Source organism: Leopardus geoffroyi, chromosome D1, assembly GCF_018350155.1.
Source record: "Leopardus geoffroyi isolate Oge1 chromosome D1, O.geoffroyi_Oge1_pat1.0, whole genome shotgun sequence".
NCBI classification, from domain to species: Eukaryota; Metazoa; Chordata; class Mammalia; order Carnivora; family Felidae; genus Leopardus; species Leopardus geoffroyi.
Window position 1 is genome coordinate 38,400,347 of NC_059329.1, and position 24,906 is coordinate 38,425,252.

Genomic DNA, 24,906 nt, shown 5'->3' on the forward strand with positions numbered 1-24,906 from the left:
TTCAGTACGGATTATAAGAATGGAGAGTGAAGAAAGGAAGACTGTATAAGCAATCACTGTAGTTATTTTAATACTGTACCAGCATGGCACCAGAAAGGGTAGGTTGGATACAAAAATATATAGTGAAAGAAATGTCAGGAGTTGGCAGTTAGACATGAGGATAAGAGCAGAGGACGAGGCTCCAGGTTTTAGAGCTGGATGGCCAGAAGTCGAATGGAGGTGATCGGGCATAACTAGTCAAATCAACCAGGTGTAGGGGCTCTGGAGCTCAACTAACAAATCTGCCTCTTTCTACCTGTGGGATAATGGGACAAGTATTTATTCTTCCTGAATCTCTGTTTGCTTTTACACAAAACAGATATCGGACTATACACCTCAAAGGGATGATATAAGGATTTAGTGAGATAATAAATATAAACTATCTGTCAGAGTGGTTGGTCCATTGTCAATGCTCACTAGCTAGGTATTCCTTCTGCCTTCTTTCCTGTCCACCAGCCCCAAGAAGTAGCACATGCCATATCCTTAGCTGTAACTTCTCCCAGCTTCTAGGAGGGTTCTAAGCAATGGAAGAGGGCTCAGCAACTCTGGCAGCTTGAGCTCTGTAGAGTGAACCAGACAAATGGAGAAAGTATCATTCCTCTTTTGGGTCTGAGTTAAGTAAAATGATTTCTTCATATGCCCCTTGTTCTAAAATGGACCTTGACTGAAAACTCCAGCCATACATATTTCATCAATGGAGCTTAGACCAACTGGGGGCCAGAAACTTTGGGCTAATGGATCCCCAAGGCTGTCTAATAGCAGAAGCTAACAGAAAGAAAACTCCTCCAGATTTGTCACTAAAAAGTTTTTTTTAAAAAAATAAAAAAAAAGTAATGTTGCAATTCTTCCAGACCTCACAGATCATGAAGGGAGATAGACAAATCTGAACTTGAAATCCCAGGCATACATAGGAGCTGTCAGGCAGGTGAAGACAAGACAAACTCCAAACAGCAAGAGAAGAAAAAAGAGATAAAACCAAGGGGGCCAGCAGGCCTATGGACTCCAGGGACTACGTGCTCAAGTGAAGACCACGCTCAGAGGACCCCCTGAGTGTCCTTTCTGGGTGGAGAGGCTGACTTAGGTCACTGGGAGCCTGGATTGAGCATAGGGCAAGGGCAGCTTTGTCACCACTTTCCTTCCAACAGAAGAGTGAGCATGACAGCTGCCTGAGTGCTCCTTGCATGGAAGGGACTTGGTGCAGAAGGAGGCAGAACCAGCCTGGTTGGGGAAGTACAGCATTCTGCTGCCTTATAGCCCCAGCACTGGGTGAGGCCGAGGGGTTGGGGTGGGTGTCACTGCTATGTCACCCCAGATATGACTACTATGAATCCCCCCAGAGCTCTGGAGAGAAATCTTGCTGAATGAGAAGGGAGGGCATTGATAATACCCAGATACAACAAGAACCTCAGGTTTTCTACTTACTTTCCACACTGACAGCAGATTGAAGGCACCAGCCCTGAAATCCATAAAGCCACTGGTGGCAGGTTCCTGTGGGCATTGCTTCTCTGTGACTTGGAAAATGAATAGACATTAGTTCAGCACACCTGGACAGGCCCCTGTGAACTGGTCAGCCCGCATGTCCAGCCTCAGAGCTGCAGCAGTGGGATGATTGGGCACGATGTGCCAGGCATGCTTCTAAGTGGCCTACAGGTATATTATGGGATTTTGTCATCACAGCCCCCCTAGAGACAGGTGCTATATTCTCCCCCATTTTGTAGATGAGGAAACAGAGGCACAGAGAGGTTACAAGGTTGTCCAAAGACACAGGACTAGAAAGTGGGGAATTTGGATTCAAATTCATGTATAATCTTGGCTCCTTACTGCCCCACTAGGTGGCCTCCCAGGAAGTCCTTCCTGAGCCCCCTACCTACCCTGGGCTGGGAGCCCTTACCTCTGTGCTTCAAGGCACTTGTCACACTAAGCTGTGATTACTTAACTGTCCCACACTAGACTGTATGCTCCATGAGAAGGAGACCATATCTCTTGCTCGCTCTTGTGACCCTAGTGCTTGAAACAGTGTGGTGTTACCAGGAAAGTGCACCACGCACCTTTGCTTTCTGCTGTGAGAATATAATTGACAGATGTCCCTCACTAGTCAAATCTACCACTGTATAATTGCACTCCCCGCAAGCCACCACCAACCAATGACTGTGGGCAGCAGGGATGTTAAGCCCACATATTCCTGAGAGATGCAGTACTTCCTATTGATCTAGCCAAAATCTTCTTAGAACTGCACTGCTAAGACCTTCTTTCCTTCTTTTTCTCCTCATATCTAATCCTGGCATGGCATCTGCTTCTAGGAAGACCTGGACTAATGCAAGTGGTAGGAGGAGTGGGACGCTATCCTTCAGGATGTAGTCTATGCAGTAGGTCAGGTACTCTATGTGATATTGTGATCCCAACCGACAGAAGCACTAGCCTGGGAACAAAGGGATGAAAATAAGAGTGGTCCACTTATTGCTTCCAGTAATCCACTTGGGGATTTTTTTTTCTTCCCATTCCCACAACTCGAGGCTCTGCAGGGTTGGAAGCCCTGGTCCCCAAAGGGGGCACACTTCCAAAGTATCTTTGGACTCCTTGTGTCCATACACTAGCAGGAGGAGAGTCCCCTTATTGGCAGGGTTAATTGACCCTGGTCAGCTGGAGGAGAAATGGCTGATTATTTACTGGGGAGAAGGAGGAATACATATGAAACCCGTGTAATCCCATCACAACAGAAGGGATAAGATGTGCAGAGATTGTGAAAAAAGAAGATTGGGTTGGAAGGAACAATCCACAGTTCTGCTCCAATGCAGTGTCAGAACCATTGGCCAGATAGGATTACTCTGTACTGGGGTCAGCTATTCCTTAAGGTCGCAGTAAATCTATTCTTGGAGGATAGTTAGCGCATCTTACATAAAAATCCCTACCATACGTGTGATCAGTAAATATTGATTGAATTAATGAGTGAACAAACACTTCAAGAAGAATTGTATATTTTCTTCTTTTTAATGGCTACCCAAGATATTTAAAAACCAGCTGAGTTATTTATCAACATCCGATCATCTAAGATTTGTTGTTTCATGACAGGTTTCGGCTTGAGTTAATTACTGCTAGGGCCTGCAGTATACTCACCTTATACTAGGGAATGAGTGTGACCTTGGACAAAGCAGAGAAAGCCAATCCCTGCGCCCTCTTGAATGCTTCATTGACTCTTAAGCTCATAATGCACATAATAGGAAGTGTCTTTGAGTTGCTCTTTATGCTAAAGACAGAGCCCCATCAATTCAAGTGTATTTCTCATATACTTATAAATATATTAGACCATGTTTGCTAAAAGCCTGGGCTTTGTTCCCAATAGCCTGATTTCAGAGGCTCACAGGGACTCAGAAAACCTCCTTGGTTTCTCATTTTCTGGTTCCAGTTGCTCTCTGAGACCCAGAAGCTCTCTTGTGCCTGGATCCTTATAATTAGTACAGTAAGACTTTGCCAGGTGGGGTGGTCTAATAAAGATACAGAGTTAACAAAGGCCTAGAGGTACAAGGGGGAAAATCATGTTCATAAAACTGCATAAATCATATGGTTTAAACACAAGGCAAATGAAGGAGTTTAATGAGAAATGAGAAGGTGAAAGCCAAACTGTGGAGTCTTGGTTGCTAGGATAAGGAATTTAAATTTTTCCTCTGTAGGTATGAGGAAGCCGTAAATATTTCTGAACAGAGGAGAACTAGAGTCAGATAGGCACTCAAGAAAGCTCCCCCGGGAGCAGAAAGGGTGATGGAACAGAAAAAGGCAGAGCCGCCCGAGTTTTGCAAAAATCCAGAGGAAAGAGAATATCTAAACTCAGACAGGGAAATGGAATGGAGAGCAGGAAACAATTCAAGAGATATTGATCAATGCAGTTCAACAGAGTATGGCCTACAGGTGGTGACGTACTTGACCAAGGTATGGAACAATGAGACCAGCTATGTTAAAACATGTGGTTAAATTTCAACATGATATGCATGTAACAGCCTATTGTCACTCTTATCCAGATGCTCATCTTCTTCCCAGGACCTTTCTCTAAAGGGACAAGTAGTTTCTACTCCTCATAGATTTTTTTTTCTATTTCATTTTATTTGCTTTTAGCAGAAGAGTTTGAGAAAACTGTACCCTCTGTCTTTCACCCATCAAAGCATCCATGATTGCCAACTATCCATTGGAAAAAAAAAGCCAATATGCTTTTATCACACACTTCAAAGAATTTTCTTTATGCACATTTCTGTATATTTTCTACTTCTATTCAAGTTATTCTTGCATTAAATGTGTTATGATGACTCTTTTTTGTATGATATTCATCATATACTTACCTTCTTCCCTACTAGGCTGTAAGTAAGAGCTTCATGGAAGGTGTTGTTTCTTACCTTCCTTATATATCTAGCTGTGGGAAAAGGTTAAAAAAAAATAAAATTAATTGATAACTTGGTTCTGCCAGAAATCTCTGGCAGCGGTGTGTTTACTCTTGTCTCCTCCTACCTTTGGAAAGGCTCATCTCAACATTAATGCTCTAAAAATGTCCATCTGCATTGGGCAAATAATCTCTAGAGATAGGCAGAGTAGGAAAAAAACAAGAAACAATAAACAGGTTGGCCCTGTTTAGATGTGAAAATGGCATGTGAATGACAGAACCTTAGAGGAAAAGAGAAGAAATGATGAATCGGAAGCAGAAAGAATTCATCCTCCGGAGAAGTGGGAGCTGGAAAAAAATCATGGAATTGTAGGATGAAAGAATATTCCAGACGGAAGGAGCTGTAGAGACCATCTCATCCAACACTTCATGTACAGGTAGGAAACTTGTAGAACTGCACCAAGAGATTCTGGATCTGGGCATCAGGAAGGATAAAGGAAAACAGCTCAGATGTCAGGAAATTAAAGAAACATCAGTTGTAAGCTGATTGGGTTTATATATATATATATATATATATACATATATATATATATATATGTATACATACATATATATATACACACACACACACATATATATATATATGAATACCATACCATTCTTATGTCTTAATACCTTGGCCTGAAATTCTTTCCTGATATTTCTCTTCTCAGCAAAACCTTCTTCATCCTTCCAGCCCCATCCCAAATGCCAGCTCTTCTGTGCAGCCTTCTCCACCTCCCCAGGGCTGGTCACTCTTCTTCTGGGCTCCCTGAGCATTTGTACACACATCCATTATACTCCTTATCATACATTATTGTAATTACAGTTTACATGAGAGCACCCCTGGGAAAGCCTCAGAGGCGGAACTTGCGTGATATGTTTTTTATCTATCCTCAGTGTCTGGCACCAGGCCTTCTGGCTTCTCCACAAGTGTTGAACTAATGAATAAATGCATGAATGAATGAATGAGCCATTCAAAATTTCCTTTCTCATGAATCATAAGATATGGGAAGAGTATAAACTCATCTCATAGGGTAGAGCAGAAGCGAATAACCCAGTGCAGATGAAACAGAAAAGGCTGACTTTTCTAATAATATATAAATCTATAATATGCCCACCTGTAGACTACATATACTAGAAATTTCCTTTACTCTAGTAAAAAAAAACTGTCAGTATTTTTACAATAACTATCCTATTTAGAATTGCTGTCTCATACTAAACTCCCTACTCCTCTTTATTCTTCTCTTTTTCCTCCTTAGCATTGTCACCTTCAAACTTACTATCTACACATTTACTGGATTTATTATTTATTGTTTATCCCCTCTTACCAGAATTTACACAGCATGAGTCCAGATATTTTTGTCTGTTTTGTTCATTACTGTGTCCAGGAAACCTAGAACAGTGGCCAGCACATATTTACCACTCAATACTTTTTGAATAAATGACTGATCAGATGAATACACAAAGACTGAAACTCTTTAGCAATCATCCACAAGTTCCCTGGTGTTATCTCTGCCACCTCCCTTCTCATCTCCTCTTGTGTTTCCCCAGTGTTTCCCAACGGGGGCCAATTTTCCCTCCAGAAAATATCTTGAGACAGTCTGGTTGTCACAACTCGGAAGTAGGGGGAGGATGCTACTGGCATCTAATGGGCAGAGATCAAGGATACTGCTAAACATCTTGCAATACAGGGGACAATACCCATCCCCCCCCCCAAAAAAAAAGTCTCCAGCTCAAATGTCAACGGTACCAAAACTGAAAAAACCCTACTCGTAGTTGTAGTTTGCTTTTAATCTATCTTTCCACACTAAACTGTGAGCCACTGGAAAACAGAGACTGTGGTGACTCTCTGAATTCCATTAATTAGCACAGATCCTGGTTGGTGGAGGCACCAGACAACCCCCTCCAGATACCCCTATCCCAAAATGTTCTCTCCCATCTCTAAACTACTGTAAGCTCTTATCATCTACATCACAAAATATATGCATGATTACTTACTCCCTATCTATATTTATTTCCTAACTGTCCCTGATAAATTACCTCCTAAGCTCTTGGAGCACTTGGGTCATACCTGCTTCTTGATTCTCTCCCTCACAAAAGAATGTCACTGGCACAGGTAGAGATCCAATAAGCTGCTTGATTTGCATTGGTTAACTCCAGCCACAAAACATCAGTAGAAGTAGTGGAAACTCTTCTAGTTTAACCCAGTCACGTGGAGAAATGTGTCAGGAAGCCCAGCTCTGGACCTCCACTTCGGGGCTGGCGGTCATTTCAAATGTCTAGGGCTGTAACCACCAAGTCCATGAAAGGGTGGGCTCCCAGCCGCAGGGAACCCGTCGGTCACTTCACTAAGTCAGGTATGAAATGCATTTTTCTCACAGCAGCAGCAGTTTGAATTATTTTGTTAAAATTCAATAAGGCTCAAATTAAGCTTCTGAATGTAGCATAGCCCCCAATTTTGCAGGAAATAAAGGAAGGGCACTATATTGGTGCTTACAAAATATTCATCATTATAATTAATGGAAATATTCATTCTTTGCCTGTGAACTGAGCAAGTGAATTTTGCCAGCAACCAGACGCAAGCAAGCAGCTAATAAACATTGACCGAAGCTCATACTCGATGCAAAATGTGGTGCTAGGGGCTGGGGAGAATGCCACTCAATTGAATCAGGTTGTATTTTAAAGTCTAGCTGCTTTTCAAGATATTACATTTCCAGTGGCAACCTGTTTATTCCCTAAGCAATCCACATGCCTCTGTGACAAGATAAGCAGCTGGCTCTGTTATTACTCATAAATGCAATCACCCCACTTGGCCATTGCCTACTCATTTCTCATAATAATCTAGGATAACCTCTGGGGTTTAGATTTGTTAAGTTACGTGGCCTGGTCTGTTGAAGTATACTTAAATGTTCTAACTGTTGGGGAATGATCCAGCTTACTAAAATCTCCGGTTAGGATCACCTGATAATAATAATTGTTACCATTTCCTGAACACTAGCTCTGCGCCAAGCACCGGGTAAGGACTTTGAAGATGTGACTTCATGTAAACCTCACTTTAATCCAATTCTACTGCTTAATAGCTATGCAATTTATTCAACTTCTCTGATCCTCAGTGTCCTCAGCTGTAAAGTAGGGCTAAAAATACTACTTCATAGGGTCGAGGTGTTAAACAAACAAACAAACAAAATGAATGAATGTTTTCATTACAGGTTCTGGATACATGGTCAATTTCTTCATTCATTGACTATCACATAGGGTGGCATGCAGGGGTTTTACACGGTCTCCCTGGGAAACATTCATTGAACGCAGGATGTTCAACAATACCTCTGAAGGCAGGAGGGCCACAAGAATAGGTATGTGTAGGGGGACGGGGGAAGGGATTGAATAGCAATCTGCACCACACATCGCAGCAGCCACTACAGTGGAGTTCAGCATAAACTTGATGTGGAAGGAACATTAAATTTTATGCTTTAAAAATCATGATAAATGTTCATTGATCAGAGGGAGGGAGGCAAACCATAAGAGACTCTTAAATACAGAGAACAAACTGAGGGTTGATGGGGGGTGAGGGGGAGGGGAAAGTGGGTGATGGGCATTGAGGCGGGCACTTGATGGGATGAGCACTTGGTGTCGTATGGAAGCCAATTTGACAATAAAGTATATTTTAAAAAATGCCCGTTGATCATATTTGTAAAGTCCCTTCGGTGAGGGTTGGACTCTCTTCCTTCAATATATTAAGCCATTGATTTTATTTACTGCTTGTCTTATATGTTTTTATAAATAACATTTCTACACAAGGTACCTTCGGGCTAGAGGGAGCTGAACTCTGATTGGACTGTTCTGTGTCCTATTTTCTCCTGTTCTGGTGCTCGGTGTCCTAGAAATTCCTCCTTGGGAAGCATTCATTCCTTCCTTTACAAACTGCCAAGCTGTTCTGCTAGGTGTTGTCTCTAATTTTGGAAACAGGCATGTTCAAGAATTTCAGGAGGCTGGGTTTTGAGTAGGAAATGTGCCCTGGCCTCAATCGGAGGTGCCACCACACGGCCTCGGGGGGATCACATTCCTCAGTAGAGTAGCGACATTTAGGGGATTTTCCATTTTGCTCATCAAGGTGGCTGATGAATTACCAACGTCTTAGGAGAGCAAGTTTTACCTTGTGTGCTTTTTTTTGTAAATAGGATTTGGAAGGTGTGTTGAGGGTAAAGTGGTCTTTGGCAATTCTGAAAGAAGTGCCTGCTTTCCACTCGCTCTAAAACTTGAATATGTTGTGTCAAATACCACAGGGGAATGCAATTAGGCTGTTGATAGAAAGTGAGAAATTAGTGATCACATGTGTTGAGGACTTGGGAAAACATTTTTTAGAAATGGTGATATTTAAAACAGGTCTTTAAAAAGAGAGGATTTTATCAGGTAGAGACAGGAGAAGAGGGCAATTTATCGCTTCATGTATATATTCTCACCCACACGCACCCACACACAAATACTCTCGTATCCTTTTATGCATTCAGCACAGATAGTTATTCAAATCCTAATTCTACGCCATATAACCAAAGAGAACTACAGTTTTAAAAAAGGAAAGGAGAGGGGCGGCTGGGTGGCTCAGTAGGTTAAGCGGCCGACTTAGGCTCAGGTCATGATCTCGCGGTCCGTGAGTTCGAGCCCCGTGTCGGGCTCTGTGCTGACAGCTCAGAGCCTGGAGCCTGTTTCAGATTCTGTGTCTCCTTCTCTCTGACCCTCCCCTGTTCATGCTCTGTCTCTCCCTGTCTCAAAAATAAGTTAAAAAAAAAAAATGGAAAGGAGAGGGGTGCCTGAGTGGTTCAGTCAGTTAAGCTTCATACTTCAACTCATGTCTTGATCTCGGGTTCATGAGTTCAAGCCCCACATAAGGCTCACTGCTGTCAGCACAGAGCCCATTTCAAATCCCCTGTCCCCCTTCCTCCTTGTGCCCTTCCCCAACTTGTGTTCTTACTCTCTTTCTCTCAAAAATAAACATTAAAAAATATTTTAAAAAGGAAAGAAGAAAAAGAGGAAGAAGAAAAGGAAGGAGGAGGCAGAGGAGAAATTGGGGAAGTGTGGGGGTTATGGGGACAAACAAGATGTAAGGAGGAAAGGAGAATGGAGGTTTTTCTTCTGCCCTTTCAGAGCCTGTGGGCAGTGCATATGGTATGTCAGACAGAGCAAGCGCTTTGGGGACAAGAGTCAGAATAATACTGAACATTTTTTGAGTGCCTCTTGTGTGCAAGGTACTTCAAGGGCTTTTCCTGCATTGACTTACTCCTCATAACCACCCTGTGTGGTAAACACTGGTGGTTTTCTCATTGTATAAATAAGGAAACTGCTACAGAAAGCTTGAGCTACGATTACCCACCTAGTAAGAGACAGAACTGGGGCTCTCCTCTGGGCTATTACTCTCTAGAATCCAAACACTTATGACCACTTGCTATACTGCATTGAAAAGAAAGTGGAAAAAAAAAAAAAAAGGAGCCAAAGATGGGTTGCAGCAAACTTTTTTTTTTAAAGGAAGAAAGAAAAAGACTCTTTTGTCCCTGTCTCAGCCTCTCGTCAGCCCCTTGTCAGCACCCCTTGTCAGGATTCGCCAATTAGGAGGGAAGCCTTTTGACCCACAGATCTGATGTCATGAAATAAAAAATTCTAGGAACATGGCAAATCATGGCCTCTGGGCCCCTAGGTTTTGTTAGGGAAATTCAAGCTGTGCAGTCTCTGGAGAGCTTAGCCCAAGATAAACTGGGCAAAATATCAATAAACCAGAAATCTACATAACTCACCTGAGATTTCCAAAATTTATATAATTCACCATGATTTTGGTGGCTCCTAAAGAGTTTCCTTTGATGAAGGGAAAACAACAGGACTCTTGGCAGCCAGATCTGTCCATAAATTGTTTCCCTTATATAAATCAAGTCACTGGAGTGGTAGACAGCTTCTAAGATAGTCCCCCGTGATCCATACCTTCTGGTATTCAGGTATGAACCCCTCCCCTTGGACTTATTGACTTGCTTCTAGTGAATAGAATAAGACAGAAGTAATGAGATGTCACTTCCAAGATTAGTTTATACAAATACTGTGGCTTCTGTCTTAGGTGCTTCCTACTCTCCCTCTCACTTCCCCTTCAACTGTTCACTCCGTGGGTAGTCAGCTGCCATATTGCGAGACAGCCTTTTGGAGAAGCTTATGTGAGTGATCTTGGAAGTAGATCTTCTGAGGCATTCCAACAACCAGATGAATAAGCTTAGAAGCAGATTCTTCCCCAGTTGAGCTCATAGTCTCAGACAACAGTTTACACCCTCTTGAGAGACCTTCAGCCAGAGGTACCCAGCTAAACCACAAATGGATTCCTGACCCACAGAAACATTAGACATTATGTGTGTTGTCTTAAGCTGCTAATTTGGAGGCTAATTTGTTATGCAGCAGTTGATAACTAACATATTACTCACACTGGGAGAAATTTGGGTTACGAATAAAAACTGATCATTACATTGGATTAACCATTGTTAAAAACTTCCCTTGGTGACCATTTGTAAGAATTCTTGATAATACGTTGTAAGTCAGGTGTATTCCAGAAGATGTCTAGTCCCAACAAATACTCTTTTTTTTTTTTTAAGTTTATTTATTTATTTTGAGAGAGAGAGAGTGCAAGCAGGGAAGGGGCGGAGAGAGAGGGAAAGAGAGAATCCCAAGCATGCTCTGAGCTGTCCGCGCAGAGCCCAACACAGGGCTTGAAATCACGAACCGTGAGATCGTGACCTGAGCTGGAAATCAAGAGTTGGGCACTTAACCAACTGACCCACCCAGGTGTCCCGCACCCCAGCAAATACTCTTCATCCTATGACTAGATATTACTTTATTTGATCTTCAAATTAATAATAAGCCCGAAAGTAGGCACATATTTCAATCCCTTTATATTTATTTAAGTAACTAAGACCCAACCAAATAAAGTAAGATCATAGCTAATTAGCATTCCCCACATACCCTCTGGCTTTCCCCATTAGCCACACTGGCCTTCCAATCCTTACAAATGGCAGTGTTACCTCCTATGCCGGGTCAGTCAATAAAAGCAGATCCGGGTCCAAAGACGGAAAAAGATGATGCATCAGTCTTGGTTTTCTAGCTGGTTTAATCTCGGTTTACTACTGGTTGAACAAATGGCAGTGTGAAAGATGTCTATAAATAAAGGTAGAGGAGAACAGACATTGCCACCCATTGCCTTCTAATTCCTCATAGGAGGCACTGCAGTTGGTTTGTCAATTTAGTCACTCACAGTGAAGAACATGCTGGGTCAGTGGAGCTCAGAGTTGAGACTCATGCATATTATATGTAACATTTGGCTGGGGAAGTACCACATTGGCACATACTGTTCTGTTACCATACAATGCATTTCTTTTGCTGTACATCAATTACATGCATTCTTATTCTATTTTGTTCAACGCAGAACCCAGAACTGACAACGCAGTCAGGCATTCCATACCTTTCACCACAAGGTCTTTGTATACCTTCTTGTTTCTTTCCAGAATAGTCTTTCCACTTCTCTTCAGCCAGTCGGATTCTACTACTCATTTCTGACCTCTCCATTCCCTATGAAATGTTCTCAGAGCAACAGTCACTTCTCTGTCATAGCATTGTCACATTAGTAATTTCACAATTACTTGTGTGGTATTTGATTATCGGCAGTCTTTCCCACTCAACTGCAAACTTCTTAAAGGCCGGAATTATGCCTTTTGTTCATATCACATGCCTGGCCCCTGTATGGCACCAACAAGTGTAAGATTTCTTGAATAAATACATCTCAAGTAAGATTTCTTGAATAAATACATGCAGAAGATAGAGTTTTCCCTGAATCTTCTCCTTCTGTGAATTCATTAGACATAAAAATCTATTTAAAAGTCAAATCTCGGGGCACTTGGGTGGCTCAGTCGGTTAAGCGTCCTACTCTTGATTTCAGCTCAGGCCATGATCTCATGGTTCATGAGTTCAAGCCACGTGTAGGGCTCTGCGCTGGCAGCTCGGAACCTGCTTGGCATTCTTTCTCTCTCTTCCTTTCTCTCTGCTCCTCTCTTTCTCATGCGCTCTCTCTCTCTCTCTCTTTCTCAAAACAAATAAACATTTAAAAAATTAAAAATCAAGGGGCGCCTGGGTGGCGCAGTCGGTTAAGCGTCCGACTTCAGCCAGGTCACGATCTCGCGGTCCGGGAGTTCGAGCCCCGCGTCGGGCTCTGGGCTGATGGCTCAGAGCCTGGAGCCTGTTTCCGATTCTGTGTCTCCCTCTCTCTCTGCCCCTCCCCCGTTCATACTCTGTCTCTCTCTGTCCCAAAAATAAATAAACGTTGAAAAAAAAAAATTAAAAAAAAAAAAAATTAAAAATCAAAATAAAATAGAAGTCACATCTCATCGTGTCGCTTCATTGTCAAAAAGCGCTCAATGATTCCCCATCACTCAATGAGGAAATCTAAACTGTGAGATGTGGCCCGTAAATAGGATATCCAAGTTTCCCTGTTTGTTTCTGTTGTTCTAGAATTCTCAAAACTGTCCCAGTTTGGATGATAAGGCTTATGGTCACCCCACATAAGTGACTTCCAATATTAGCCCCCTTATCGACTTCTCAAATCTCTGCCCTTCACAATTGATGTCGCAGCAACACCAAACTGCTTATAAGTCTCTGTCACACCTCCACAAGGTTTCTGACCTCCATGTGTTTGCCGGCACCCTTCCCTCTGGCCAGAATTCACTCCCTTCCTCTCTGACTCACCCTGTAAGATTCAGCTCATGTCCTAACTGCTACAGAAAGCCTTCTCTTGGGGAGCCTGGGTGGCTCAGTCGGTTGGGCGTCCCGCTTCGGCTCAGGTCATGATCTCGCGGTCTGTGAGTCTGAGCCCCGCGTCGGGCTCTGTGCTGACAGCTCAAGGCCTGGAGCATGCTTGGGATTCTGGGTCTCCCTCTCTCTCCACCCCTCCCCCACTCTCTCTCTCTCTCTCTCTCTCTGTCTCTCAGAAATAAATAAATGTAAAAAAAAAAAAAATTTTAAAGAAAGAAAAAGAAAGCCTTCTCTGACCCAAGGACTTTATCCCACCCCTAAGATGAAGATAGGATTCTCTCTCTCTAGACCCTCCTGGCCCTCTAATCCTCTCTGTATTATTCCAGCGTTGGGTTTTCACAATGGAATTATAAATGCTACCACATGTGTCATTCACCCCCAACCCCAACCCCACCCCCATATATATGCCCTTGAGAATAGGGACAGTACCATTCATCTTTGTGTATCCACTGACAACCACATAGTTAACTCACAATGACTGGTTGAAAAAACACATGTTTTTGAAGATTTTCTTTATTTAAGACATCAAATTTAGTAAATAACCTATTCATTTTCCTAAGTTTACTAACCCAAATAATTTATCATTTCTCATCTCAATCTCTACTCAGCATGAGCAAAACAGTGATCCCCTCACTGAGTTAATATAATTATAGCCAAAACAAAGAAGGCTGATGTTTAAATTATCCTATATTTCTTTCCTTTTGTTAGACTTTTTTTAAATAATGAAAGTAGGTCTCATACTTCCAGGATTGTAAACTTGATCTCTCGCCCAACTATTTGTGTTTTTCCCCTGATGAGAGTACGGGGCTCCAACCCTGCCCTTCCCCATCCCCTTCTCCCCACCCCTCAGGTCTGTGTTTCATCGGAAAAACACATGGGCCAATGTTTGAAACCTTTATTGTAAACCTAATTTGGATGCTGACTGCCTTGCCAGGCTTGCCGAAATAGGTTTCTCAGAGGAATTATTTGTTAAATTCTTAAGGTTGAATATCATTGTCCTAAGATGAGGCATATAACATATAACAACACTTCTGCTGAACTAAAGAACTTTATTCTGTGAAATAAAGTTGTGTTGCTAAGAGGGAGGAGTTTTTAGGAAACAGCCCTAGACTTTGACTCAAACCCTGGTTTGCATCTGTCCCTGTCAGTTCCTATATGTGCTCATATGGGCTGTACATGTATCTGTCCAAGCTCCTGTTTCTTGTTCTATGAGCTAAGGCGAGAATGCATGCCTCACAAGGTGGTGGGGAGAATGCATTCGGAAGCTGTGTATCAGTATTTCTCTAATGCCTTATGAAGCAGAGTATCTTCATGGAGCCTGCAGTACTGATGTAAACTGTTTTTATATTATAGTGTTACATTGGGACACCCCTGGGGTTCAGTCGGTTAAGTGTCCGTCCAACTCTTGATTTCGATTTATGTCACGATCTCATGGTTCGTAGGATCGCGCCCCACATTGAGCTCTGTGCTGACAGCTCAGAGCCTGCTTGGGATTCTCTGCCTCCCTCTATCTCTGTCTCTCTCAAAATAAATAAATAAACTTAAAAACTAAAAATAAATAAATCTAAACAAAAAATGATGCTGGGTATAAACTCCTGAAGCTCATAAAACTAGAAACCGAAATAAATTCAGGAGTTAAATACAAGCCAAAGAAATGAAACACAGACAAATTTGCAAATTCAATAAGAGTCAAACTGCAAACTGAACCCAATAAAATGGACATAATTTCATGTGATTGTTGAAGCTCCATACCAATTGTTCTTAATGTGAATATAAGCCTGCTCCAGTACTTGGGTAAACTCACTGCATTTGAATTTCTTCAACTGTCAAGCAGGGACAATTAGACTACATAATAAAGGGCCAGGGAATGACACCACGTAACAAAGAGTCAGAAGTCTGATAAGAAGGGGAAATGAAACACCACGCCTCCCCACAAGGGATTGTTCAAGGCCTCATGTCAGGACTCCAGGGGAAGTAGACAGACTGAGCACTCAGATTTTCTAAGGTTGATGGTAGGATTTCCCCCCTAGAAGATATATAGTGACATTTAAGGCTCGGGTTATGGGGTAAGACCTGGTTTTGAATTCTGTCATTGTCACTCTTGGCTGCTCCAGCCACTTAGCCCTTCTCAGCCTCAGTTTCTTTATCAAGAAAAATGAACAATAAATTCTTTCTTACAAGATTACTTCGAGGATTGACTCAGATAATGTATGTGAGATCCTCGGTAAGTTGTGTCATCATCATGTGAAAATGGGAAAATCTCCATGGACAGACATGGAAAAGAAGTAGACCACCCTCGGCCACCAAGTTGTCACCATAGAGCAGATGCTTGGGAGAAACTTCCTCTTGGCGGAGGCTGCTGGAGGAGAGTAAGCACACAGCACCATGCATGCGAGCTCTGGGGGGAAATGTGGCTCCAGGAATTTCAAAACCTTGCTGAGGAAGATAGAAGTAGGGGAAAAAACTTGTACTTTTAAATATTCTATCTGTTTTCACTGTTGTAATGCGTGGAGATTAAACCTCTCTGGGGACAGTTCTTTCTCTGATCTGGGAAAACTGAGCCAGAGAGTCTGTTAGTTTTTTAAGAAGAGGCAAAATGACTTTCTGCTGAAATAGAGCTGTTTAGAGATGCTGAGGATCCCAAGAGTTAACTACATAGATGTGAGACAGGAAAAGACACAGCTTGGAGAAACTCTGCTACTTGAATTTCAGGAAGAATGCGGTTTTAGGCAACAGGAGAAGACGAAACTCTGCTGACTCTGTGTCCCAACCAGTCAGGGAGGCTTGGAGGGGCTGGGAGGAGGGCTGCAGATCAGCGGATGGACCTGTCAGGTGTGACCGCAGGAGCCTTTGGGATTGAGCAGAGCCATCTGGGATCAGGTGATGAGATATGGCATGGAATTAGGAAAAGAGCCATTCACCTGCTTCTCATGGAATCCAGTGCCATGTGGGTCCCCTGAAAATGAGCAGCTTTGGAGGCCCCTGGAGAGGTTCATCCAATAAAGGCAGCATCGTACTTATGATGGTACCTTTGCTTCGACAACGGGCACGCTTCCGGCCTTGTAGAGAAGAGCAGAGACTTTGAAGAAGAGCTTTGAGGAAGAAAGGCAGATGCCTCTGGCAACTGGAAGGACAGACCAGGCAGGGAGCTGACAGAAGCGTCTGTGAGGAACGCAGGAAGCCCTGGAGAAGGTTTGGAGTCCTGGTGTCGTGTGGGTAAGCTGTCAGCCATGACAGTTTAGACATCTGCAGTCAACTTGACAACCAGCTCATTCACAATATGAATAAAAAGAAAATAATCTACAAATCAACTGACCCATAAAGATATAGGACCAATATTAAAGAACACTGTGGAATCTTATTGAAGTATGTGAAAGAAATAAAAGATATACCATGTTCTCAATACAAATACACATTCATCTTTACCATATCAATCATTCCAAAAGCAATGCAAATCCAATCAGAATCTAATTTTTGGCAGCTGCATAACATAAACTTAAATTCCTAATAGGAGAATAAATGTCATAGACTAGCAAATATATATATATATATATATATATATATATATATATATATATTTCATAGATGTATTTCATATATATGTTGCATATATACATTTCATATGTATTTCATAGATATATGAATGCAAACTGTTTTTTATTATAGTGTTACTTTGGGGGGCGCCTGGGTGGCGCAGTCGGTTAAGCGTCTGACTTCAGCCAGGTCACGATCTCGCGGTCCGTGAGTTCGAGCCCCGCGTCGGGCTCTGGGCTGATGGCTCAGAGCCTGGAGCCTGTTTCTGATTCTGTGTCTCCCTCTTTCTCTGCCCCTCCCCCGTTCATGCTCTGTCTCTCTCTGTCCCAAAAATAAATAAACGTTGAAAAAAAAAAAAAAATTTTATAGTGTTACTTTGGGGTGACAAACTAGATATATCTATCTATAGATATGTAGATATTTATAGATATCTATTGATATCTATCTCAATATATCTAGATATATAGATATATCTATAGATACCTATAGAGATAGATATCTATAGACATATAGATAGATCTAGATAGATAGATCTAGATAGATCTATCTATATATCTATATAGATATAGATATCTATAGATATATCTATATATCTAGATATATTGAGATATAATATATCTATACATATCTACATATCGATCTATCTATCTAGATCTATCTAGATCTATATATATTATATCTCTTCTTTAAATTTATTTAAATATATATAGATATATCTAGATATATAAAGAAGAGATAGCTATATCTAGATATATATCTATTACATATATATTATATAGATATATATAATAGATATGTATATATATATACATATATCTATATATAATAGATATATCTATATATCTATTATATATATCTGTATATATCTATTATATATCTAGATAAATATCTACAGGTAGATATATTTATGAAATATATATATGTTCCATATGTATATAGGAAAAAAATCATGAGAGTAAACTCACCTTACCAGATATCAGATATTTTATCAAGTTGTTATATTAAAAATATGGTATTGGCTCAGACTAGTAAAATGGCGTAAAGAGTTCAGAAAATAAGGCCAGTATAAATGGAAACAACATACAACAAGGGAAACAAGTTAACTCAATGGGAAAAGGAGTGTTTATGTACCTAATGCTGCTCACAAGTTGGCTCTCTATGTAGAAGAAAATAATGGTAGCTTCTTAGCTCTTCCCATAACACAAAATATTCCAAATGGATTTAAGATTTAGTTGAAAAATCATGTATTAGAAGGAAAGTTAGGAGAACACTTACTCCTATGTTCAAGTGGAAACTAGAAAGACTTTCCCAAGTAACGTAGAAGACCCAGAAGCCATAGAAGAAAACACCAACATATTTGATTGCATTTTTTAATTATTAAAAGATTAACTAAATAAAGTAAAAATACCAATGATGACCTGGGGAAGTTTTCACAATACATGTGGTAGACAAAGGGTTAATCCCCCTAATGTACAAAGAGCTCTTTTAATTTGTAAGAAAAGAAAAATCAACACAGCATAAAAATAGGCAAAAGATAAGGGGATTTATACCAGAAGAAATCAAAAAGTCCATGAAAAGATGATCAACCTCACTGTAACCAAGAAAATATAAAATAAATTTAAAGAAGAGATATAATTTCTGCTTATCAAATTGGCAGAAATTAAAAAAGAGAAAATCCAGTATTGGCAAAAATTGAGGGAAATTTTCACTGCCATGTATTCTGGGAAGCCTTGAATTGCTACAACCTTTTAGGAAAATAAATTAGAAATGTCTATTAAAGTAAAAAAAAAAAAAATACACAAACCCAGTAATTGACCTCTGAAATCCATCCCATTAGAATAAAATTGCCAGCGCCTAAGTATTTATATTGACGATGTTTATTGCCAGTGTTGTTCATTGTCAACTGTTCATTAATTATTTCATTAAACTTAGGAATGTTCTTAATATGAATATCATGCAGCCATTAAGAAATGAAATGTCTGATATCTGTTAACCCGAAGAGACGTCTATTATGTATTATCAAGTAAGAAAAGTAAGAAGTGCAGTGTTGATGAAGGAACAAAAGCAAGAGAAATGTAGCTTAAATTAAATCTCCTTCCAGCTTGCAGCCCCCTGATAGACACCTGAAATGGGCAAAGCGTGACCCTCCTCAAGGAACTCATGGCTGCCTTACTTCCTTAATGTTTTTGTTTCATTAAAGAGGAAAAGTCCCCTTATCTTAACAGTAGCTAGCCCCTCAAGGTCCTGAAAGCCTTGCTTTCAAATTCCTTAGAGACGGACGCTGTCCCTAATCCCCACTAACTTCAAAGTATACAATCAGTCACTCCTCACAGCCCCAGTGCAGCTCGTTCTGTCCACGGGTCCTGTCCCTGTGCTTTAATAAAATCACCTTTTTGCACCAAAGACGTTTCAAGAATTCTTTTGGCCATTTGCTCAAGAACCCCATCGGTATAGTTCCACTTGTATAATAAAATCAACACCAACCATCCCGTTCGGCACATATGTGCATGCACGTTTGTATCAACAAAAAGGTGTGGAAGGTGAAGATAGTAAAAAAGTGGGGTGGGGAGGAATGAATAGGTGGAGCAGGGAGGATTTTTAGGGCAGTAAAACTATTCTATGAAACGATAGTGGTGGACACATGTCATTACACATTTGTCCAAACCCATAGAACGTACGACAGCCAGAGTGGACGCTAATGTAATATGGTAATATGGGTGGTAATATGTCAGTGAACTTTCATCAGTTGTTAGAAATGTACCGAGTGCTCTGATGGGAGATGTTGGTTGTAGGGGAGGCTGTGACTGTGTGGGGGCAAGGGCGTATGGGACATCTCTGTACCTTCCTTTTAATTGTGCTGTGAACCTAGAACAGCTCTAAAAAGAGAGAGTGGAGCACCTGGGTGGCTCAGTCAGTTAAGCGTCCGAGTTTGGCTCAGGTCATGATCTCATGGTTCGTGGGCTCGAACCCCACATCAGGCTCTGTGCTGACAGCTCAGAGCCTGGAGCCTGATTTGGATTCTGTGTCTCCCTCTCTCTGTCTTCCCTTCACCTGCTTGTGCTCTCTCTCTCTCAAAAATAAATAAACTTTAAAAAATAAGTAAATAAAAGACAGAGAGAGAAGTCCTTTAAAAAAAAAAATGTGGAAGGCATAACCTTAGGGGGTTGTAAATAAGGAAACCCTGGGGACAGAAACTGTTAACCTTCATTGTGTATTTTTGTATTGTTTTATTGGGTGGAATGTTCGTGCAGTACTTCCTCATTTAAACATACTAATAAAAAAGACAGTGTTTTCAAACAGAATGTGACCCCTTAGGCTAATGGGGCCTGGGCTCTGAGTCAGGCACTACTACTATTCCTGCAGAGCAGGCGGGAGGAAATGGACTGGAGGGGAGAGGAGGGCAAGGGATCAGGGTGCATTTCTCTCTCCACCTCTCCTTCTCGGAAGCTCTTCCGGGGATGCTGTGCTCTCAGCCGGTGGGCTGGTTCATGAGCTGCCGCCTCTCATTCTCCAGCTCTTTTCTTGTAATTTTTAGGTTTTGCACACCACCTCCCTAGGTGGTCTAATTTGGGCCATATGCCCACACTCGGGGATGTGTCTGTTGCCAGTACATAACATTTTCACATTGAGACCCCATCGTGGTTTTCATCTGAATAGTAGCCCAGGCAAATGGAAAAGTCAGTGTGTTTGCCTCCATGTCTTTTGTCCAAACTCTCCTGCCCAGGAGCTAGCCAGTATCTGGGGAAGCTGGCCAGGCAGGACTCTGGCAAGAACAATGCCATTTCTCCTCAGCCGCAGTCAAACCTTTCCAGGCCTGAAGTGAATTTACATAGAGTAAAGTTCAAGTGAGGAAAATGCTTTTTAGGTGATGCTTTAAATTATTTACTTTGTTTGTCTCCAACAGTAAAACAAAGCCTTAGGGGTACAGACCCAGGGACGGCATCTTCCCATTGAAATACAGAAGAAGCATCTTGATTTGATTACTATTCCCAAACGTTCTAGAAACCTAGCTGGGCCATTAGAGACAATGCAGAAATAGTCTTACTTTTAAAGACGTAGTTAAGTTAATTTGGCTGCTGTCAGGGTTTAACCTCTTGAGTTTTAAGAAAGGTAGTAATGGGAGTCAGGGAGCTTGACAAGGAAGATATCTTGTTTGTTCCCTCTTAAGATCTAAGAGAGGAAGCACAAACTATCCCATTTCTTAGTCTTTCTACTCATCTGTTCAGAGGGCTGAATGGGTCTCCAAGTGTTCCTGCAGTGATTTAAAAGTCTTTTCCATTCCTGCAAACCAAAGAGACTCTTAAATACACAGAACAAACTGAGGGTTGACGGGGGTGGGGAAACTGGCCACCTTGTTGTCTCATGTCAAACTTGAGCTGACTAAGGAATACTTTATTGTCAATGAATCTATGGAACTCTTTCCATAGAAAAGTACATTTGAGAAGCAAGGAAGAGGGAATTGTTTTTAAAATTCAGGGACCAAATCGTTGAGACTTAGCTAGAGATCACCAATCATCAGTGGTATAATGAGACCCAGAATCTGTGTCCTGAATTAGCTGCTTCTGGCTGCTTAGAATCCTCTTATCTGCCTTTGCCAAGGGGAGAGCACTCTGGGCAGAGAGAAACATTGTACACACAAATGAGGACTGAAGCAGCATAAATGTTTGGGGAGCTTTGAAAGTCTAGTACAAGCATGCCAAGGGCACAAAGGGCATGAGCATTGGTGAGGAGGCGGGAAATCAGCCTTGTAAACTGGTTACCGCATTTGGACTTGGTATTCCTCGGGACTCTTCCAGTGACAAGTTACAGAAACCCAAGACAAATTAAGTCAAGTGATAAAAACAACAACAACACTGATAGTTACACATACTGAGCACTTCACTGTGTCCTAGGCAACATTCTACATTCTCTCTGTACATTAACTCAAACATCATTATAACACTATGAGATAGGTGTTATTTTTTTGTCCATTTTAGAGGTGAGGAAATTGAAATGCAGAAAGGTTAAATAATTTGCCCAAAGTCACATGGCCAGCAAGTGGCAACATTGGGATTCTAACACAGGAAATACATTGACTCCCACGATTGCTAAATTGTATGGGTAAAGCTGGTTGCCTGTGTTAGTAAATTCAGAAACTCAACCTCCTGAGGGCCTGTCTTGGCTTCCTACTCAGCTCTGCTTCCTTCCATGCGTTGCCTGCCTACTTGGAGAGACTCTCTCTTCATGAGGACTGAAAGAGACAGTTCAGGTCCCAGAACAAGAGTGAATCCGTTGCCCTCCCAACAGCCACATACAACTTGGTGAGGGCTTGCCCATTCTGGAACTAATCACCGTGACCAGGAGCATGGAGTATGCAAGGAGAGGGTGTGGCAGGGCCAGCCACAAGCAATGTATTCCCACGAAAAGAAGATCGATCACTATGAAAGATAGGTCGATAGATGGCCCTCCAGAGGATGTAAGGAGCGAAGACGTGCAATCCAATTTGCATTCTGGAGGCTTTTGTGTCACAAGTGAGAGAGGAATGTAGAACTGGAGACAAAGCCAGCTAAGTGTTCCAGGTGAGAACTGACCCCAAAAGGCCAGGGTGAAGAAGAGAAGGGAAGGGGGTCAAAAGGTATAGAGGACAGAGACCGGAATACAGGGCCTGAGGGGGGAGGTGGAAACCAAGGGCAGCTCTGTGATTATAGTATCAACTGAAAGGCAGAAGAGAGGAGGTGTGCAAGCCCAGGGAAGGCTGAGCAAGTCTGCAAATGAAGATGACCCAGTTTGCAAGTTCATGCAGACACACGCGTTTGACAGGGGGCCGGCCCTCCCCGCGAAACACAAAATTCCGTGAGCCGGAGGCCTCATCTGCCTTGCGCCCCACAATGTCCACACGGGCCACAGAGTACACACTCACTTGCCGAATATGCAAAAGTGCCCAGTTACCAAGCGGGCACAACAATCGGGTCACTGGAAAGTCAGAAAAGGATCTGGTCCCACAGTGTGAGTCTGGGAGTCACCAGGGGTATGGGCAATGGAGCAAAATGGACGCATTGAGATTTCCTGGGGGAAAGTGTGGGATGAGAGAGCGAGCCCAGAATACCAACATGTGAAGGGCCGGTCAGAGGCACAAGAGCACGGCGAGCCACTGGAAAACAAATGATCAGAGCAGATGCGGCCAGGTGGCAAACGGGAAAACCTAGGATGGAAAGGCAGAGAGCTTCTGGGGGAAGAGAACCCACCCTTCCACCTACGAGTTGTGTGTTCTTGAGCAAGTTGCTCACCTCCCACGTGCCTGAGGTTCCCGTCTCTCCTGGCTATGTCAGGGTTGTTGTGAGAATTTCAAAACCAGACACATGAAGGACTTAGCACAGTCCTTACCTCAGTATTTACCTAAGGGCTGAGTAATACCACATACTGAATACCACAGACACAAGAACTAAAATGTTTCCACTAGACTTGGCACTTTGGAGGGGGTGAGGCCCATGAATGGACAACCGGGGAGGACGGACACGAGAACCAGATTGGACAATTCGCGGGAGGCGGGCAAGGAAATAAGATCGTCGCCCCCCCTCCGTAGTTTTCTTCTACTTGGCAAGCAGCCGTAGCACATACATGTTGTGTCATCATCCTCTTTGTAATTCGCCTCCCACTGAGACTGTGACCTTTATGAGGGCAGTGATTGTGTCTGTCCCGGGTCCCCAGCCCCTAGGGCACACTGGCTCATTGTAGATGCTCCGTTAAGAATCGGCTAAATGGCCGGACAAACGGGGTGGTGGCAGAGGTGGACAGGGACCCAGATGATTCATCGCGGCCCCACCCCTGCCAGGCCTAGAGGTTCTATCTCGGGCTGCACTTCCCGCTTGCCTGCTGATTCCCAGGCCTCTCTCCCCGAGCATTCTCTGCATGGACATCCCTGGTTGGAGAGGGAAAGAGACTGAGGCACCGGGAGGTATTTTTTTTAAAGCTCCCCTAGTTGTTGTGATACTCACCCCTGCCTCAAAGTTAACAGCCTATACATAATTTAACATGTAATTTAATATGGAAAGAAAAAGAAAAAAAAAATGACTCAAGCCTTCAGTCATTGTTTCTTTCCTCAGGATCTGAATCAAATTAATATATTTTTTTCAAATGTGTTCACATTTGACAGTTGAAAAATATAGTAAAAAATTTCCCAGGGAAGCAGCTCAGAGGAGTTCTCTAACAAGGAAGTCTCAGTAGAAGGAATGGATGGGGCCTCTGGCAGGGGAAAAAAAAAAAAAAAGCACAGCCAGCAGGTTTTTTTCCCTGTCACCGTGTAAACCAGCCATCAATCACGGCTCACACCTGCCTTTCTGCTCAGCACAAAGGAAACAATTGAGAGGTGCCCACAGCCCCCATGGAAGGCACAGGAGCCTGGACAATGCAGGCCAGAAAGGCAGGAAAACGGACAGATGCAACAGAGAATTATACCAACTTGCCGACGCAGCCAACCCGGAATTCTCGGAAACACTGGGCTACTATCTGATTCTAAGAACATTAAAAACTGTGTGCGCAAAGAATGGGTAACGTGGGACTGCCCAGGGAAACAAAAGAAAACATTTTGCTAGAGGAGATCTGGGAGTGGTCCCTAAAAATCTGGTCCCTAAAAATAGAACATTCTGGAATGAAACGAAGGGGACCCATTTTATCAGGACTTCGCCTTAAGTCTCTGCAGAAAGCCTGTAGATGGACTGATCTAGCTCTCCAGCCTCATCGCCCACTGTGTGCCCCTCCCGTCACAGACATCCTACACTCTGAATGCACTGACCTTCTCACCTTCCCCAGACCAAGTAGCACAGGCTGCTTTATGTTTCCGTGCTTGAATAACTTCCCCCCTTCTCTGCCCAACAAAAGCTTACTCATCCCTCTAGACTCACCTCCAGGGAACGCAGCCTCCTTTGGAGAGCCTTCTCTGATTCCTCAGGCAGGGGGGTTTGTTCCTTGCTGTTCTCTGAGGCTCTGCTCCTTTGCACAAGACAATTTTTGTACAATATCAAAATCAGTACCAAGTTAGGTTGTTGTGATTTGCTTATAAGTGTCCATCCTCCAGTAGGATGTGGCTTTTCACGCATAGCGATCATGTGTTAAGACAAACA